This window comes from Felis catus, chromosome D3, assembly GCF_018350175.1.
Source record: "Felis catus isolate Fca126 chromosome D3, F.catus_Fca126_mat1.0, whole genome shotgun sequence".
NCBI lineage: Eukaryota > Metazoa > Chordata > Mammalia > Carnivora > Felidae > Felis > Felis catus.
In genome coordinates this window covers 11386736-11406545 of record NC_058379.1, presented here as the reverse complement: position 1 = coordinate 11406545, position 19810 = coordinate 11386736, and the positions used below count along the sequence as shown (strand labels likewise).

The window sequence follows — 19810 nt, the reverse complement described above, 5'->3', positions numbered from 1 at the left end:
GCTTGATGTGGGCAACTGAACTTGGGATGGCAGCAGAATGGCAGACTGCATTTTCTAAAAATGATCACACCAATGTTTGTCCATTTTGCCAAACCCAATCAAGAGGGTGGGGGTCTACATCCTCGCCCCTGGAACTCGGACCAGGCTTTGTATCTGCCTTGACGGACAAAATCTGGCAGAAAGGATACTCCGTCATCCAAGGCAAGATCATAAGGGGCAAGATCGCTTCCAGCCAGCATTCTCTCTTTTTGGGACACTTGTTCTTGGAAACCACGCCATGTTGCGAAGGAAGCCCAAGCATTCCTGAGAAGCCCAACTAGATATAACCCGCGCTGGCTTGTCAGCCATGGGAACAGGGAGAAAGAATCTACATCCAAGGGTGTGAACACCAACTAACACCATGTGGAGGTGTCTGCCTCCCACCCCATGGGGAAAAAAATGACTACTGAACGTGCTCAATCTGGGCAGAAGACACAGGATACAAAGTGCACCCCAACTCCAATGACAACTATGAGGTCTGGGAAAAGGCCTCCTTTTATGGTGGTATAAAGGTTCAGGGAGGTGAAGTCCCACCCCTACAGTCACCAGGCTCCTAAGGGAAAGAATATTCAAGCCTGCACCTGCCTGGCCCTCAGCCCTGTATCTTTCCTTGCTAATAATGATCATGGGTGGTCTTTGTGAGCATCCCCAAAACAGAGGCCAGGCAACTGGATGTTCACACAGAAAGCACTTGTTAGATGTCTGGAGCGAGGACTCCTTAGGACATAGAGATAAAAGACCTCCCTGCTTGGGGAAGGAGGCCCCTCCTTCTGTAGTTGGTCAACCTCAGAGTTCCAGATGGATACCAGGTTGCTGAGAAAACCCGTCCTTCATGAAAGCTGTAATTCAGAGCCCCTTCCTCAGTATGATGCTAGAAAATGGGCAGGAACGGCTTAGCTTCTCAGCCTTTTTCTCAGCTGTAAAATGGGGGTAAGGAGTTTGCCCAAGCCCGCATGTCCTGGAAGGGACGGGTGATGCACATCGTGGCCCCGAAACGGTGGCTTTCTTCCTTCACCTACTAGAGCCGCCCCCAATGCAAGTGGTAGGGATGTGCTGATATGTTTCTTTGCACCCCGGGCCTCTGGTGTTCAGTTCCTGGTTCTTGCTGGCAAAGCCCGGGGACCCCTCGGGCTGGCTCAGACCCTAGAAGCAGGCCTCTCTTCTCCTCGATCTCAAAGTTCCTGCCAGCAGAGGCAACTTCCTGTCTTTGAGGTGCAGTTAGCCCATCCAATGCTTTGAGACTGTGAACAAGACCCCTCTCTGGGGTTTTGTGGTCCCCACTGTAAAGGGTAGGTGCTGGTTCACAGGGCCAGGTTCCTTGACATCTGTAGATGGTGGTGAGGGGGCTCTGCACAGAGGAGCTCAGGAGCTCTACCCACGGTCCAGGAAACTTTAGAAGAATGGCCGAGGAGCTGGCACAGAACTGGGTAGTAGCTAATGAGGGGCTGGTGATGTCCATTCTGGGCTCAGTCACCTATGAGATGCAGAGGCCATAGAAGCGGGAAGCCAGGTCAAGGACCCCTCGGAGGAGGAAGAAGGAGGTGGGCAACAATCATAGCTCCCGATTTCCCAGCTTGCCCGAGGTGCCAGACGCTGGCTGTGCCTCTTAGCTGCTGGGAGACCTTAAGTGAGCCCCTTCTCCCCGCTCTATGGAGCCAGGAAAAGGGTGATTGAGATGAGGTCACTCAACTCTGCACATGTGGTTTCCCATGAAAATGCTCATCCGTGTCCACGCTGGGCATGGAGAAAACAGTCTTGTTGAGGCTGCAACCGTCTCCATGGCTGCGGCTGCAGACTGAGAAGTCCCACTGGGAGATGTCACAGGTTGGATTTCTGGGAAAAAGACTGAGATGTTCACTAAACAGGATCCACCCTTAGGGAAGAGGGGGAAAAGTTGAGCTGCAGCGTGAACCCAGTGCAACAGCCTTGGCTGACCCCGTGGCAAGCCCTGAAGCTAGGGTGACCCTTCAGGGGTGTGCCGGGGGTGGCCTGGCCAGGCCTTTATACCCCCCTGCATGGGCATATCCCCAGCTGTGGGCTACGGCAGCGCAGGGCATGACCTTTGGGTAGGTGGCTTTCTACAGCTTGGGGATCGGATAGGAGCAGTGAGTCCCAAGGAAATACATGGAGTGGGGGTGGGGCAGGGAGGGCTTCCTGAAGGAGGCAGCCTCTGGCTTGAGTGCTAAAGGTCACGGGAGAAGGACTTGGCTAGGTGAAAGACAACAGGGGTGGGGGTGCAGGGGGGAGGAATGTGTAGACCAAGGAAACCTGGGTGAAGGATGGGGAAGGTGGAGGAAGGAAATGGGCCGGGCCCATTGCTGTCCTTGGACAAAGCGTGTGCCTGTTTGAAGTCTCTGGGAACACACTTCCCCTAGACAGCCACATGGCTCACTTCTCTCTACATTCAGGTCCTGGGGAGCCTTCCTGAGGAGGGGACGTTTGAGCCAATGACTCTCTCCCAAATGGCACCCCTTGCTGCACTCCATCCCGTACCCTGCTTTGCTCCCCAGCTGTCCTTGCCCCGAGAATGGAAATCTTCCCGAGGGAAGACCTATTCTCTATCCTCTGAAGCCCCAGCACTCGGAGCAACAGCCACTCACTTGGCTGCACTTGAGGGCTCTGCCCGAGTGAGCAAAGAGATGGGAGAGGAGCCAGGGCCGGGTGGCAAAATGTACAGTGACCTCCTGTGCAAGGGTCCTGGGGCAGAGGAGCTGGTTTAGAAAACATGGTGCATCCTGGTAACTTGCCCGGTGCCTTGGCCACCAGAGCAGATGTCCTAGAGAGGACAGCGTGACCTTCCTCCCGGAGACCTGGAGAGAGAGGGACCCTCACTGCGGCAGATACGGCCCATCCGCCTGTCTCCAGGCCAGATGGCACCTTAAGCCAGCCCAGGTGTGGATGGGGCCAGACTCCCCAGAGACCTCTTTCAGAAGTCTCTCACTGCAGCTTGCCTTCAAGTCTCACACCTTCCTGGGCAGGATGTTCCTTTATTGCAAATCCCCCCCAGCTGATTGTTCTCAGGACCCAGCCCTTTGATGGTTTTATTGTCCCTAAATTCACACCAGGCCCCAATAACTTCAGAGCAGGTAGAGATCGCAGAGCAGGGAGGGTGCTGTGAGCGAATGGTCCAGGATCAAGGCCGGAGATTACAATCTATAAATCTGCAGGGACCAGGCTTGCCTCTGAAGGTTTCCGCGTGTGGGGCAGGGGTGGGCCCTGCAATCTCCGGCCCAGAATGCCAGGGCTAAGTGAAGCAAGGTGGCCCCCCCACCTCCCGGGGCTCCCACACGCACCTGCTTTTGCTGCACATGAGATGGTTGGTCCATGCATCTGACTGCTGCACCGCCCGGCAGGGACCAATGCTAGGACCGAGTGTCACCGGAAGCTGAATCTATGAGGCTTCATAGTCGTCTCCACACGTACCAGCTCCTGCTAGAATCGGCTTGGCTGACTTGTGGGTCCAGGGACCCCAAATTAAGATGATTTGGGTACAAGTTTGTTAGTATTGTCGCCTCCCTCCCGCCCCCTCCCCATCCTTTCTGGGATGACCTCCAAATTAAGGGGGCTGTAAATGAGATGACCATCCTGAGCAACTAAGACTTATCCTCCTGGGAACCTCGTGAGATACCGCCTGGAATAAACCTCAGAATTGTTCTCCCAGGAAGGAGGAAGCTGGGGGCCTTTAACCACCAAGCCCTGCCTCTCGTCGACGGGGCGGGGTCGCTCTGGGTGTTAACTTCTCAGCACTTCTGAATTGTGTGTGATTACAGCTGCTCTCATGGCTGGAGAAAGCCCTTCAGAGATGAAGGGGCTTTTGAGGTGGGGGGGTGGGGGCGGGTATCAGCATAAAGATCATGTGACGGGAGCTGTCCACTGAACTTGTAGGTGAACTTCAGGGTGGTCTGCAAGGCAACGTGCAGGCCACATGTGCTGCCTTTGGGAACTCGTAGAGCTGGAAGCCTACACAAGCCCCCGCTAATACAGCCAGCTTGTGCTTGGACCGGCACGGCAGCCTTGGTTAACCCAGCCAGTAAATGTCTAAGCCATGGCTAGGTCCCACCCACGGTCTTATGTATTGAGCATGTTGATCTAAAGAATCTAGATCTCCTGACTTCGAGAAGTAGCCACCGTTTTCCTAACCCACTAGGGTGCAGTCATTCTTCATCACTTTGTCCTACTTGGCATCTGTAGATCCTCAAATAAGGAAACAGCCAAGATGGCAGCCGGCAGCTCATCTGATTGAAGACCAAGAAGGCGGCTAAGCCAGCAGCCGGAGTGAAGCATCATCCCAAGTCAGGGGAACGGAGAAGGGGGCGGGGCGGGAAGATGCAACCGACTTTGGCATCAAGAAACTGCAAGAAGGTCAAATATGGCTGGGGGAGAGCGGTGGTAGATGCCCTGGGAAGAGACCGGTGGGGCTGGACTACGACTGACTTTATAGGTCGGAGAAGGGACTTTGGCTTTTATTCTCAGGCCGGTAAAAAAGCAGAAGCATTAAAATAAGATCTGGAAATACTACTCTATCACCGTGGATGGATTCAGGACAGAATTGGTGAGTTGACGTGACAGGCTGATGGAGGGGATCTAGGAAGAGAAATTTTAAGGTAGAATTCTGAAAGTCCACACCCCCCCCCCCCCCCCGTGCTCCTTTGGTTTTTCAAAAAGGAGATGCAGATAAAAGGACAAGTCGTTGGAGCACCTGGGTGGCTCAGTGGGTTGAGCATCCGAGCTCGGCTCAAGTCACGATCTCGTGGTTTGTGAGTTCGAGCCCCGCGTCGGGCTCTGGGCTGATGCCTCGGAGCCTGGAGCCTGCTTCGGATTCTGTGTCTCCCTCTCTCTCTGCCCCTCCCCTGCTCATGCTGTCTCTCGATAATGTTAAACGACTCCCACGCACCCCTCCCCCCTTTTTTTTAATTTAGGACAATTCCTAGGGTCAGGCTAGAGCTGGTATCCCTTCCCCACTGTGTTCAGGGGCAGGTTAATCATTTACCAGCCCACCGCTGACAACACCAGGGAAAGCTAAGGGGTGGGGAAGACCCAAACTTCCCCAGGCAGGTTTGGCCGCTGCCTACGAAGCGGATCGGATCTGACCAAGTTAGTCTAGGGGGGGCGCTCAAGAGCAAAGGCGGCCCGGGCGCAGAGGACCCCTGCGCTGGGCGGAAGTGGCTAGATCGCCTGCCCCTGCCCAGCCGCGTTATCGCTGGGGAGGCAGATCCTAACTCTGTCGGCTAACCACCTTCCTGGAGCTGAACTAGAAGCTGAGAAGCGTGCTACGGGGCGGAGCCCCCCTGTGCGCATGCGGGACGGGGTTTGCGTTTTCCCCACCTGTGAGACCCTGCTATGGGACAGACGGGCACCGAACCCCGTTTCCGTGTCTCCACGTGCTCTCTGGACCAGCCGTGCTTCGCTGCCTGCCCCTTCCAGCTACTCTGTCTTTGCTCTCTGGCCTCCAGTGGAGTGGAGTTGAGTCGGTGGAGGAGGAAGATCAGAAGGTAGAGGGAGAAAAAGACCGGGTTATTTATTGATTCCAACAGCAGAATGCTTTGAACCTGCAGTTCCCTCCCCCGGGGCTGTTTATACCAGACGTTAACGGGGCTTACTGCTTTACGTCTTCCCCCCTATTATCTTTTAGGAGACCTTTTCCAGCATATTAAAAAAAAAAAACAAAAAACAAAAAAACGGCCGGCCTGCCCCCTCCCCCCCCCCCCCCCCCCCCGTTCCTACTCTATCCTTCTTCACATTCATCACCAACTGATGTTGTATTTGTTTAGCGGTCCCCTCCCCTGTGGGGAGTAGAGCTTGGAATAGGAGCTCCCCGAGGTTTGGGATTTCATTATTCGTAGAACGTAGCACGTAGAACAATACCCGGTGTGGGATTGTTGCGCTGTGTCGTTCGAAGGGGACGCTGAGTGAAAGGCCCGTGTGTCCCTGTGTGACCCAATATGGCGGCTCCATCAGTAAGGTCCCAGGCGTGTGGGGGGTGGGTGGGTGCAGTGGGGGGAAGGCGAGGGCATTTAAGGGCTTTGGAATGGATTCTGCGTGTTGAAGTATTACGAGCAGGGGCGCCTGGGTGGCTCAGTTGGTTAAGCATCTAACCCTCGGTTTCAGCTCGGGTGGCGATCTCGTGGTTCGGGAGTTTGAGCCCCATATCGGGCTCTGTGCTGACAGTGCAGAGCCTGCTTGGGATTCTCTCTCTCCCTCGCCTGCCCCCCGTCCCCTGCCTGTGCTCACTCTCTTCTTCTTTCAAAATAAACTTCAAATCGTGTTAAAGCAAACAGGGTAAGGTGAGGCAACCCAGGGAGCAGCAACTGGAGGCCACTGTTGGAAGGGGGCCCTCGGGTTGAGTCTGGAAAGGCTCTGGATTCCCCCAGCAGTGGTTGGCGACCAGGAGGAATACAGCCGGCAACAGGGCTTCGACAGAACTGACGGGACAAAATCTGAGGACAAGAGGGAGGGAGGGAGACGGCCTGGTTCTCCCTTCTCTCTCCTCCCATTGGATGAGCTGCTGGCAGGGAGTCTAGGCAGCAGCCCCCGGTGGTGTTCGTGCACAGGGCTGCGCGGAGGGAAGGGCGAGAAGTGGTTACAGCAAAATCCCGGCCTGGCACGCTGCAGGTATTCAAATATTTGAAGAGGCTGGCCTCTGCCTTTCCGTCATTCAAGGAGAAACGGAATGCAACAGACCTGCAGGGATGTAAGAAAGGCCATGTGGCCGCAGGGAAACAGACCGTTGCCCCGACACGGCCAGTCTTCTGACTTCCAGCAGGCCCAGACATCCAGTCTCCTGCCCGTAGGTTGCGCACACGAGTGGATCTGTTTCTAGTGGCCAAAAGTGTTGATTGGAACAGTCTGATTCTGGAAAGGGAGCGCCTGGGGGGGGGGGGGGGGCTAGTCTTGCTCAATAACCTGCTATGTCTCACCACTGCCTTCAGAATCAAGTTCATCTTTTTGCTGAAAGGCCCCAAATACAGGCTAGGGAGCTTCCACCAGACCTCCACACCTTCCCTTTCACGTCTACTGAGTGTGGCTTCAGCCAGGATAATCTACTCAGACCTTGCATCAGGTAGCTATTGCTGTGTCAAACTTATTCCAAGGTGCAGTGGCTGAAAGAGCAGGACTCAGCTGGGGGGGGAGGATCTTGATCTCGGGGGGGGGGGGCTCATCCTCCATCTCTGGTCAGCTGGGGTTGGGGAGCAGCCCTGGGCTTTCTCAGGTAGTATTTGGGGGTCAAGTGGCTATAGACTGGTCTAGAATGGTCTTGGCTGGGCACAGCTGGGCCACGTGATCTGTCCTTCTCCAGTAGGCTAGCTTGAGTTCACTCAAGTGATACTGGAAGGTTTTCTGGACTCTTCAGAGTCCAACGTAGCAGATGCTTTGAGGCACCACCCGGATATCCTTTTTCTGGACTGACCCATCACTCCCCCAGGTGCCGTGGGTTTTGGCTGTTGATGGTTCACAGTCCATTGGTTCTCTGGGCACTGCTGTCTGCTCCTGAGGCGGAAGCCTGACGCGGGGTGAGATGGCTCCCTTAGCAACCTGCCTTCAAGGGCTAGGGCGTAAATGGTACGTGGAGGGCTCGGTGCATATGGCTAGGGTCTACGAAGGGTATAAAACTTCCCTCTCCTCACCCCGCTTGAAAGTGGGGTGGGCCTCGAGTTCTCCCAAGGCTCTCCCCGGGGCCACCGAGGCTGTGTTGCAGCCGCATCAAGGCCCCATTCTCCCAGGAGAAGCCCAGTCCTCCCACCAGTTCTCGGGTGCTATTCCTGAAGGTTCTCCAGTAAGCCCACCTGCCTGGGGGGCCCCCCCACCAACAATACGTGCCTTTCCTACCATCGGTTAAGAAGAGTGACACACATCCTTAACACTTACCGGTATGCCACTGGTTACACACAAGCAGCTCGCTGGGGAAGAGCTGGGTATGGTTCGCCGGTTTCCATGGTGTGAAGGCTCCCGCCCTGACCAATTTCAGAGGAGCATCTTGAAGCCATTGAATGAGGAGCCAGCTTCCGGACCCCACCAGTCCTAAGCCAGCCTTCCCACACGCGCGTGGGCGTGAGTAACCGAAGCAAAAAGGTCTCGAAGCAATACGGTATATTCCACGTATAACGCCATACGGAGTGAGCTTGGATTTGCTGTTCTACTTATGAAGCTTCTAACGGCTTTATGACTTCCAGGGTGAAATGCAGGTGTTAGGGGTGAGTCTTGCTTGGCATAGCGAGCAGCAGGTGGACGCTGGAAGGAGGGTGTGTTTGGGGCAAGATTCTTGGCCCCTCCAGGGTGATCCAAAACTTAGTTCAGGAGGTGGATAGAAAAGGGTGATTAAAAGGCTCATTTAAAACAACAACAAATGTTGAAAAGCTTGCAGAACTTCTCTTCACAGTTACTTCCCCCAAGATACTGTTTAAAAATTTATTTTTTAATGTTTTAGTCTTTATTTTTGAGAAAGAGCAAGCCATGAGCAAGGGGAGGGACAGAGAGGGAGGGAGGGAGAGAGATACAGAATCCGAAGCGGGCTCCAGGCGCCGAGCGGTCAGCACAGAGCCCGACGCGGGGCTCGAACTCCCGAGCCGTGAGATCATGACCTGAGCCGAAGTGGGACGCTTAACCGACTGAGCCACCCAGGCACCCCTAAAATTCTAATTTGAGTTGAGTGCAGTCGCACGATGTTACAGTGACAAGTTTGTCAAAGCTGTGCTCACAAGTGTGGCTACCGTGTGTCGGGACACAATGTTACTACAACACCGTGGGGTGTGTTCCTGTGCTGTGCCTTTTATCTCGTAACAGGAAGCCTGTGCCTTCTACCCCCCCCCCCCCACCTTCACCCATTTTTTCCATCCTCCCAGCCACGCCCCTCCCCACCCCCAGCAACCACCACCTCTCTATTTATGGGGTCTCATTCTCCTTTTTTGTTCCTGAGCTTTCTAGATGCCACGTGAGTGAAATCCTGTGACATTTGTGTCACCCTGACTTATTTCGCTCAGCATAGTACCCTCTGGGTCCATCCGTGTTGTCGAAACTGGCATGATCTCCTCCTCTTTAGGGCTGCGTAGCATTCCGTTCTATAGACACCCGTCTTCCGTATCCCTTTGTCTATGAATGACTATTGCTCCCATACCCTGGCGATTGTAAATGATGCAGTAAACATCGGGGCTTCTATCTTTTTGAACTCGTATTTTTGTTTTGCTAAACACCTAGTAGAATTATCACATCACGTGTGTCGTATTTGTATCTGTAACTTTTTCGAGGACCCTCCATCCGTTTTCTAAAGTGGCTGCACCCGTTTGCGTTCCCACCAACAGCGCCTTGAGGGTTCCTTTTTCTGTATCCTCACCTTTACAATGTCCTGGGAAGTGTTCACAAGTGGGGGAGAACGAGGGGGTTCCACAGGAATGTGTTTTCTAGGGGGTTTATGCCAAGGACAGCAAGGTCCTTTCCTAATCCAGTACCCCCACGGCGCCAACCGCCGCCCCGCCCCCAACAAAACTGGCAGGTTCTTTCGCCACCGTGGGTTATGCAGTCAAGCCAAGCACTTGTCGGATAACTACACTCCATTGAGCCATTAACACCGTGGCATTAATTCCTGTCGCCTCCCTCGAGATGGCCAGTGGGAAGCCACTGAAAGCCTCAGACCAACTGGCTATGGCAGGGTTTGGTTCGGGGACAGGCATGGCATTTTGCTCGGACGGACGGGAACCTTGGACATAAAATCCTGGAGCCCGGGCCTCTTGTGGCCGAAGTCGGGCCCAGCTGGGCTGCGTTCGCACCCGGCGGTGATCCGATGGAGGGAAACCAGGACTTTGCGCTGATCGCATAAGGTCCCAACAGGCAGCCAGAGCCCGAAAGAACGGCGGTGGACAGTCGGGCATTATGATCCTGGAGTCGATCTGGAAACCACAGCCCGGCTGCGTGTGGTCTGATCTGAGCAACCCCTCCGGGGCAAGCGTTGACCTAGGCAGCGACATAACTGGTTCCCAGCCCGTGTCCCTCCTCCAAAGGCAGCCCTCACGTTGGCTGTGTGCACTGTTGGAAATGGTGGCCTCCTGGTGAAGTTTCTCTCCTCCCGGGCATCTGAGCCGCCCCTGTCTCTTTGAAGATTACAGGGCTTTAGCATGCCTTTAAAGTGAATTTTTCCCCCTGTGTTTTATTATAATTAATGGCCAAAAAACTCTTCTCTTTTTTTCCCCCTCCCTTTATCTCTTAAATATGTTTCTTTCCTCTTAAAAAACGCAATATTTCTTTTAACCCAGGATATGGATGGGCCTGTCCCTAGCAGGGCAGCTCTGGCTTCATCTGTCAACTTGATTATGCAAAGCCTCTGTTTTCAACTGGCATCTGAGGTGGATTTCAAAGCCGTGACTCATGTGTGCTTCAGGCCGAGGACCTGGAGAGCAGCTCTGTCCGACGAGCTCCCTGCACAGGCCTGGCTCTTTGCGAGAAGGTCCTCCAAGGCCCCGGTGGCTCAATGATTCACAAAACTCTGCGTGAGTATGTGTTCAGGCGCTGACGCAACCACACGGTCCAATTCTGGCAACCTGAGCGGGCAGTTCCGGAGTCCTTTTGATGCAGGAGAACCGTCTGCCATCGCTCTGCAATCGCTCAGATGACAGGAGTTGAGAAAACCCTCAGATAAATGTGCAAAAGTGTAGGTAATCGACAGGAGATGGTTCCCAGTTTTTTTTTTTTTCTAAATGCTTTAGGATATGTGCACACAACAGAGCCATGCATAGAAATTGCCAACAATTCAGGACTGTTACAATATGTCCCGGGGGTGGGGTGGGGGGAGTGTGGTTGTGTATGCGTGCATACACAGGATAGATCTAGGATAAGGTTTCTCAACTTTGACATTAGGGATACTTGGAGCTGGATGAATCACTGGGGGGCGGTGGGGGGGGGCTGTCCTGTGTGTTGTACGATGTTTTGGAGCCTCTCCGACCCCTCCCCGCCGATGCTCGCAGCACCCTCCAGGTGTGACCACTAAAACTGTCCTCAGGTATTGCCAAATGTCCCCGAAGCAAAGTCACCCCCCAGCTAAGAACCAGTATTCTACAAAGCTGCATGCCAAAAGTCGGAGCGCTGAATTCTTCTGGGTTGCACAACTGGGGAATCGTAATCGAGAGGGGATCCACTGGGTTTTCAAAATGTGTGTTGCTTTGGTCGGGGAGGGGGCGCATAGTCTAATGGGAAAGCTTAGGTGCCTTGGAGTAATCCGCAAACAATTTATCAAAGAAGGGTTAGGTTTTCAAAATCCAGAAGAGTCGTGAACGTCGTGTTCAGGGCGTAAGTGTTCTGAACGCAAAGGGCTCGGTGCATGGGTTATTCACTGTGTACTTGGCGAAAGCTTGCATCTGCAAGGTCCCTGATGATCCTTGTTTGTTCAGTCAGGAGGCAGCTTTCCGTCCCACTGGTAAGGAAGGTGTCCTGCCTGCTCTGCCCCCAATAGTAAGACCCTCGGGGCGATGCCAAAAGCGAGACAACTGTGCCATCTGAGTTCAGTCCCTAAGATCTTAAGGACGCCTCTCTCCACAAACCGCTCCTTGGAAACATTCCTATAAGATTTCGGGAAACCCGTTCAAGATCATGGCTCAGGCTGGCTTTGGTCCAGTCCCTGAGGAGATTGTGAAAAGCCAGGGGACCGATTAGGGCCTCTGGATGCTTTGCAAGCATCCCGGGGGATTCTGATGTAACCTTACCCTGTTTCTTGCGGGCCATCTTCTGCCAGCGTGTGCTGCTAGGGGCCCTCCGTGATGAATGAGGGGTGGAATTGAAACCACGATCAAATGCTCTTCCGTGATGACAAACCACGGCGAGGAGGCTGGGGTGGAGGCCGTACAGGTGGGCCCTTGGCCTTTGGCTATCTCAAAGATCGATCTAGGTTTGGAGTCTCTGTGGGTTGGGCTTGGAGGGGCCCTCCCACACGTGCAAAGCAGCGAGCAAGACCAAATGTGCTTTGGGGGACTGCGGACCTCCTATCTGAGCCGCGTGGACGGATGGCCAGCTGAATTTGATCAGGACGACTGAGATCGGGCATCCAAAGCCTGGAGGCCTGGGATTTCTCAATCACAAAGTAAGCTTCTGTGCCCCAAACCGTGCTGCTCGGAGGAGAGAGGGCTGGGGACACAGGGGCCCACAGGAGCTCTCTGCTCAGTGCTGGGGTGGATTCCCATACCCCAGCCCTCGTTCTGCCTGGTCCTGATTCTCACGTCACTACCCAGAAGTCTTGCCCAGTTCCTGCCACCCTTGATTTTTGAGCAGCTATGTGTGCACGTTAGCAAAGCAGACTAGAAGATCAAGCACGACCCGCCCAGGCGAACCGACCGGCTCAGGGTCTGCTCAGTCTGGCCTCCCGAGAGGCCTGGGCTGGAGGGTACAGCTCTGGTCCGCAAAGGATGGGCCAGAAGCTCCGGGAACGAACCTCTGCAGAGAAGAGTCTGGCTTTCTGCGGCCAGCAGGGATGAAGAGAGAAGAGGAAACCACTTAAAAAAAAATTCAAGTCTGGAACTTAGCAGTAACATACTAAGGCTCATTGCTTAGTTCTAACAAATGTATAACCTAAGAGGTTAGAGGAAGCTGGAACGAGTTCCCACAGGGAACTTTCTAGGTCCGCAGGCTCGACGTTGGGTTCGTGTCCCCATGTAGCCGTTTACCAGAATTCTTCGCAGAAACAGAATCGTGACATTCCCCCAACCCTCCACCTCTACTTCCCCGTCTGTAAAAATGGGCAACAGGGGTCCTGCCTAACGGAGCTGCAATGGCTTAAATGGCATTAAAGTGTTTGTACTTTGCTGGGACACAGCTACCTCTTTAGGACCAACTAGTAATTTCTTGGCGTGCAGATGGTGTTTGCCAGTCAGACCACGTAACTCCGATCCCGAGATACTGGTTGGATGCGGTTTTCTAGTCTGCTTGCCGCGTTGTTTTGATCTGTGAATGGGTAGTGTCTCTGACTCGCACCTCTCAATGGTAGCCTGAAACCCTCCTGCCCCCGGGACACCCTGGCCACCTGCCCACATCACAGCGTGGCCGGGTGCCTTGTCTGCGTCCGGTCTTGCTAAGCCCGGTCGTGGCCTGAGGCACAGCCCTGATGTACGGAAAGATCTTTTCAGTGGGAGTGTTTATCCCACTGGCCAAAGTCTCTGTACCCTGAATTAAGTCGACCCAGGGTACTCTCGGAAGGAACAAGGATGTTTTTGGCAGCCTTCATTGGAATAGGAAATTGGGAACAACTTAAGTGCCCGTCAGGAGGATGACCCCCATAAAGGCAGTCTGTACCATGGACCGGTCTGGTGCGTATCTGGACCGATCTGGACCGATCTGGTGCGTTGGCCTCATTGCTGATGGCCGCTGCCACATGGCATGGTCTCCAAAACCAGGGAGAAATCCTACATGATCCACAAAAGTCTACAGTCTTCATGTAAAAAATCAGAGGTATGTCTTTAAGTATATGTGTGTTCTGGATCTTTTCCATGTGTTTTCCTACAGTGTGTTCAGTACAGCGTTACATAATGCGGTATTATGAACCTCTGTTGCCCGGACCCAAAGCCACGGGTGACCCGTACTCCTGAGCACTGGAGTGTGGGGTGTGATTGAGGAAGGTTAATTCTACTTAATTTTCATTCATTGAAATCGCCTCATTGGCAAGTGGGTGCCATATTGGATGGTGCAGGTTTGGAAGGCTACGGGGCCAGGATCACGGGGGATTGTTTTCTCTTTCTTGGGTGTGATTGGGCTTATTTAGGAAATGTAGTCCTAGGTTACATGTTTAAAAGAAAAGTGATACTCTTCCAAATGCCTTGCATCAGATCCTGGGACAGGAAAGACCACAGTGGATACACTCCAGGCTTTGTTTGAATTTCAGCAATATGTGAATAGTGATGCACCAGTGTTCATTTTAATTCCGACTAATGTACCCATGGTAACCTAAAGCATGAGGGGAAGCTGGGTAAAGAGTATACGGGGGATTCTCCATACTCTCTGTAGCATTTCTATACACCTGAAAGTATTCCAAACTAAAATGTATGTTAGAAATGAACACTCGGGTGCCTGGGTGGCTCAGTCAGTTGAGCGTCCGACTTTGACTGAGGTCATGATCTCGCGGTTGGAGAGTTTGAGCCCCACGTCGGGCTCTGCGCTGACAGCTCAGAGCCTGGAGCCTGTCTTCGGATTCTGTGTCTCCCTCGCTGTCTGTCCCTCCCCTGCTCATGCTCTGTCTGTCTCTCTCTCTCAAATAAAACGTAATTTTTTAAATGAACACTTGTAAGCTCAGCGATAGGTTTTTCGTCGACTTTGAAAGGTCAGACGCTTGCAGCTTCTCTGCTTAAGGCCGAGAACCCACAGGGGACCCCTGGTTGGTTCTGGGCTCGGTATGTCTGCGAACCTTGGCTGAGCAGCGCGATGCCTCTGCCTGGTGGCTGGCCTTCCGTCCCTAGCGCCCTCGGATCCCTCAAGGCTCTGGCGGCTACCCAGAGGCGAGGCTGAGAACCGAAGACACATCTGTCCAGGTGGCCACGCCTCCGTAAAAAACCGGTACCAGAGCTGGTGCTGCTTTGACAGCCTTTTCAGCTCATTCTGAACATAACCTCGAATTACGATGAGCCATGACTGTAGGACCATCCAGTTCACCCTCTGTGTTCTCCAGAGCGCCCCCTGGTGGTGGGCAGTAAAGAGGTTTCACAGTTTCATTTTAATGGCAAAGAAACTGGGTCCTTCCCTCACCTGTGAGCCTCAAGACCCCGGCCTGAGCTGCCATGTCCGATTTCCCGTGTCAGGCACTGTTCCGCAGTGGGGTGACAGGCGAGCTCCCTGCCCGCGTAGAATTATACCCTTGCAGAACGCTTTGGGACACGCGTTCTAGGGTCTCAACTCTGCACCCCGTTTCTACCACAGCCTCGCTGTACAGGTCTCAGGAAACCTTGCCTCGTGAGCCGCTGTGAGCCTCCTTTTATCTGTAAAATATGAATGCTTTCAAGCACCCACGTCCCATCCCCGTGCTGCGAGAATCCTCAAAGCCCCGATTAAGCCCTGGTACCTCGTGATAGCTACCATCATTCCCCCAAGTGGAAAAGGGTCTTGAACCACATACTTGCTCTTCTGGAAAGTTCCCTGGTGGAGCTAGGAAAAGAGGAAGAAAAAGCCTGTAACTCCTGCTGACTTAATTTCTAACGGGAGCCTCAGAATAATGTGGTGTGTTGGCCCACCCAAGCCTGGGATCGGTCTGGAATCTGTTTCATGTCCTAATTTTGTCACGGGGAAAAAGTTCCTAAGGATTCTGAGTCCGAAAGGCTGGAGAATAGTAGTTTCCCGAGGGAAACGAGGAAATCTTTGTGATAGATAGACCTGTCTCAGTAGCAGCATTGCGGGGATGTAATGGGGTCCTCCCGCCTTGCCAGGACCCTCACCCGGAGTGGCTTCTCTGGGCTGGCAGGACTGCTGGCTCCCACGCCAGCCCGTGGGTCACGTGAGCACGTCCGCCGTCCCCGGCATTGTTCCTGCCCGGAGTAAATGATGGCTGTTTAATCAAAAGCAGGCCGAGCCTCCCTGGCCCGACCAGTACCTTGTCAGCACCAGCCTTCCCCCCCACCTCTGCCGCTGAGCTTTGGTGGTACGGGTCCCAGGGACCCGGGAGGCTTCGTCTACACCGTCCAGAAGCCACTCCTTCGGAGGGCGTCTTCCGGAGTTTCAACCCCGGGCACGAGCCAGCGGCTCCGAGGCAGGAATGAGCAGGTGAGTGACAGAGGATCCCCTAGGAGTTTCCATGTCTCGGGGGGGCTATGGGTCACCTCTGGCCCTTACTGCCTGTGTGGGATGATTCCTAAGTCAGGTCGGATGCCAGGCGTGAGACGCATTTGCTTCCATGCTCTCTGGGGTGCCCCTAAGGGCCAGGGGGAGTGAAGACCCCTACCTCTGTTGGAAAACCTTACAATTAAGTGCTAAGCCCGGTTGGCCTAATGCCAGCCGGTCCTGTTGTCCTGGTATCGGGGCAAGGCTCGTAAGTTTAGCCAGGACGGCGTGAGCCGGGTGCCAGCGTTAGTCGCTCGAGCCAGAAATTCCAGCAACCCCTCACCCGCCCCGGTGGGGGAGCTGTGGGGTCTCTGGGGGTCTGCCACATCATGTTCTGGGTTTCCTCCAATAAGACAAGAAGCCACCATGAGACCTTCTACTCCCACGAGCAGCCTGGGCTCACAGGTGTGTTCCCGGAAGAGCCCTGCTTTCTCCTGGCTGCTCTTGGGGCCTGAGGTCCAACGGCCAGGGTCTGGTGGGACTTTGGTCCCTTTCTCTGCAGGAGATACAAATGGACAGATTGGCTCACCTCCTCTCCCTGAGACTCGAGAGATCCGAGCCCCCACCTCCCCGCCCCCCCAATGCACAGCCCAAGTGCCTTTACGTTCTCCTAGAACTCTTCCAGAAGAGTCCTCTCTGTCTGCCTGCTGGTCTGTGTTCTGAACCCTGGGGGCAGGGGTTATAACGCAAAACTGCCCACGCGTTACAAGGACGCAGACGTGAGAATTTTTCACCCTCTGTATCTGCCGTTCTTGTGTGCACTGGCCGCATTATTCTGTGTGATCTTACCGCAGAGCCCCCAATTTCCCCATCTGTAAAATGGGACAATAGTGCCCCCCCCTCCGAGGCCTGCTCTGAGACCTAAATCAGCCAAGTATTTTCTCAAGCACCGAGAACGCGCCTGCCGGGTCGTGTCGTGTAAACGGTATTTGGTAAACGAGCCCGTTGAATCGTCACAAAAACCTCTGGGCGAAAGGAACTCTTGTGTTTCTCTCACTAGTGAGGAAGCCGGCCAGCAGGCTGGGGCCTCTGTGCCCCACGGGGCACACGGCGGGCAGGCGGCAGCCTCGGGATTTCGAGTCTCGGCCATCGGACTCCAGTCTTTGTCCGTACACGCGGTTTGATATTGTAGCTAATCGACCCAACGACCTGAGGCAAGATGGTTTTTCTCTTTGAACGTGCCCGCTTGTGTTCTGCAGTGACACGATCCATAAGCCTTCCAGACCACGGACTTCTTCGCCCGTCACCTCGTAGCCGATCTGTTGTCCCGTTAAAACCCTACGAAGTCACGTCGCGAGCCGTGTGCCGGTTAACTAAACACGGGATGCGGGGAAAATGGACATGTTAGGAGGAGGGACCGTGTTAATGAACCACATACTTACTCTTCTGGGAAGCTCCCTGGGGGAGTTAGGAAAAGAGGAAGAAGGCTTCGGCCGACCGCCGGTGTTTGAACACCATCCATACAGGACTTCGTGTGTCAAGAAGGCTACTGAGCTTTGCGGATGTTCTGAGGCTGTCCTAGGAAAAGGGGGGGGATTCTGAGGATTGAGCTCGCTTGCCTGGGAGGGTCACATGGCAAGAGTTTGAAGCCTGGTGTCCTGGTTCCTGGGGGTGTGCTCCCGGCCGGCCTCCCTGGGACCAGCCGAGCATCCTCCCGGCCATCGTGGCCACGTCTTCTGTGAAAGCCAAGTGCACCGCGTGCCCATCCTGCCTGGGCCCCGTCTAGCAGCGGGCAGCGTGTGTGTTATTCCCGCCCCACCTTCTGGAATGACGGTGGGTTGGCCTGTAGAGGACGTTGAGTAATAACTGGAGAAAGGGCCACTCCGGCTCCCAAATAAACAGGCTGGTGAGTGATGAGGGGACCCCTTCCTCCCCGGCCCCACCCGGGCCAGCTGCCGCCACCCTGCACACGTTTCTTTCGCAAAGGCGGGTAAACACCACCGGGACCCACTTCAAAAGGCTCCGTGGGCAGCCGTGGAGGGGGCGGCTGCTGCTGATGGAAGCGACGTGCCTTTGGGGGGGCTGGGGTGGCCTCCGGTAACAGACGGCCCCAAGATGTCCAAATACATCAGCGTGGAGGCCTCAAAGGCCCAGAGACCAGAGCAGGAAAAATAAATAATTCCGTTATCTCTGATGAATTTTTGCCTTTGATCTCATTTTCCCCCTCCTTCCATCGCTTTCTCCCCACCCCCTACCCCGATTTTTCTCTCTGCTACCTTTTTTTTTTAAAAAAAAAAAAAAAGGAAAAAAAAAAAAACCCTTTCCTCCTCGTAGTTTGATTTATGCCCCGAAGCGCTCGGCGAGCCTGACGTCCCCTGATGGATTGGTGGAATTATTCTGCTCCGAGACCCCTAGCAGGCAGCTGGGAAGGGGGCAGGGGAGTGGCTGGATGGCTCTGGTGAGGGAGAGGCTGTGTAGACACACGCAGGCAGACCCGGGTCCTGGGACAAGTGGAGGCAGGGCCCGCCCCAGCTCTGTGCTTGAGCCAGCCTGGCAACGGGGGGCCAGGATGCTTGTCTGCCTTTTGTTCCTCAGGTGAAGGCTATTCATGCAGCAACTATTACGTGCTTACTGCATACGAGGCTCTAGGAAGCAAGAGGGGAGTACAGGAGTGAGCCAGAGGCAGCTCACGTGGCTGCTGTTTGCGTCAGGGTGGCTCGTGCCAAGGTCTCCGGCTCTTGGTTCAGACTCTTCGCACTTGACTGGCTCTGGGACCGTTTAGCTACTCAACGTCTCTTCGCCCTGGTTTCCTCACCTATAAAATAGGGTAAGCGTCTACACCATAAGGTCAATACTGCAAGCATCCAACGGCAGGCATAGGATGCCAGGCACACCTATCAGTGGGGGGAAAGGCAGAAAATAAGGAACCCAAGGAAGAGCTAACAGAAGCACGTAAGCTAGCTGGAAGTTTCAGAGGTGGTTTGGGGTTAAGAGTGTATGTACAAAGGTCCTGGGGCCGAAGCACTCAAGGAATTAAAAGCCAGTACCATTAAAGCTTGGGCATTCAAGGACTAAAGGAGATTAGAGGAGTTGGGAGCAGAGTCTTATAGGACAGGATCGGGAATTTAGAAAAAAAAATTTAATGTTTATTTTTTAAAAATATTTTCTACCGTTTTGTTCTTGAGAGAGCGAGAGATGGACACAGTATGAGCAAGGGAGGGACACAGAATCCAAAACAGACTCCAGGCCCTGAGCTGTCAGCACAGAGCCCAACGCGGGGCTCGAACTCATGAACTGTGAGATCACGACCTGAGCCAAAGTCAGACACTCAACCAACTGAGCCACCCAGGCGTTCCTAATGTTTATTTTTGAGAGAACGTGGGGTGGGGGGGCAGAGAGAGGGAGACACAGAATCGGAAGCAGGCTCCAGGCTGTCAGCACAGTGCCCGATGCAGGGCTCGAACCCACAGACGGGGGGAGATCATGACCTGACCCAAAGTCGGATGCTTAACCGACTGAGCCACCCAGGTGAGAGGTGAGGCTGATTGGGAATGGCTGCTTCTCTCTCTCTCCTTGACAGATAGCAGTGGGGGGCTGATGGAACCCAGCCGGACTTGGCTGAATACAGCACGTGGAAAGGTCAAGGCAGCCTCCCAAGTTTGGGAGCCCCTGGGCATTGAGGGGTGCCACTCACTGCAGCGAGGGAGGGCTGCAGGTGTGTTTCCATTGGCCAAGTGGCAGAGGCCACGACTGGAGTGGCTGAATCGGTCTTGCACACCTAAGCGGAAAAAGGTTTGAAGCCAGAGCCAATAAAAAGGTTGAGATCTATGCAGGCAGGTGGCTGTGCTCCCCAAGTCGGAAACTGGGCACCCCAAACCTGATTTCATGATCAGTGGTTTCCAAACTTTGTTGTGGATTGGGATTTGTAAAACGTACTAATACTTGGCTCTTACCCTTAGACACGGATGTGATTTGTACACGATGTGACCTGGCCCTTGAGATTATTTTAGAGCTCCCAGGTGATCCTAACGTGGAGCAAAACTTGGGAACCATTGTC

At 54.1% G+C, this 19810-nt stretch overlaps 3 long non-coding RNA genes across 7 annotated transcripts; 2 read left to right on the top strand and 1 right to left on the bottom strand.

Moving 5' to 3' along the window:
• Positions 1-708: 708 nt before the first annotated feature.
• LOC109493202 lies at positions 709-5859 on the bottom strand. Of its 5 annotated transcripts, none has more exons than XR_006587954.1 (5): positions 5764-5859; positions 5365-5486; positions 3333-3490; positions 1730-1872; positions 709-1513 (listed from the first exon to the last, which is right to left on the bottom strand). It is a non-coding gene; the product is annotated as an uncharacterized LOC109493202 (long non-coding RNA). The 5 variants fall into 5 exon arrangements; XR_002147295.3 differs by having other exon boundaries at positions 3333-3471; XR_002147294.3 differs by having other exon boundaries at positions 3333-3468.
• On the top strand, positions 5394-12832 carry LOC123381214. Its single transcript, XR_006587956.1, has 2 exons — positions 5394-5531; positions 10284-12832. It is a non-coding gene; the product is annotated as an uncharacterized LOC123381214 (long non-coding RNA).
• A 1421-nt stretch (positions 12833-14253) lies between these two features.
• Positions 14254-17947, top strand: LOC123381307. The gene is made up of 2 exons (XR_006588152.1): positions 14254-15756; positions 16814-17947. It is a non-coding gene; the product is annotated as an uncharacterized LOC123381307 (long non-coding RNA).
• Positions 17948-19810: the final 1863 nt, after the last annotated feature.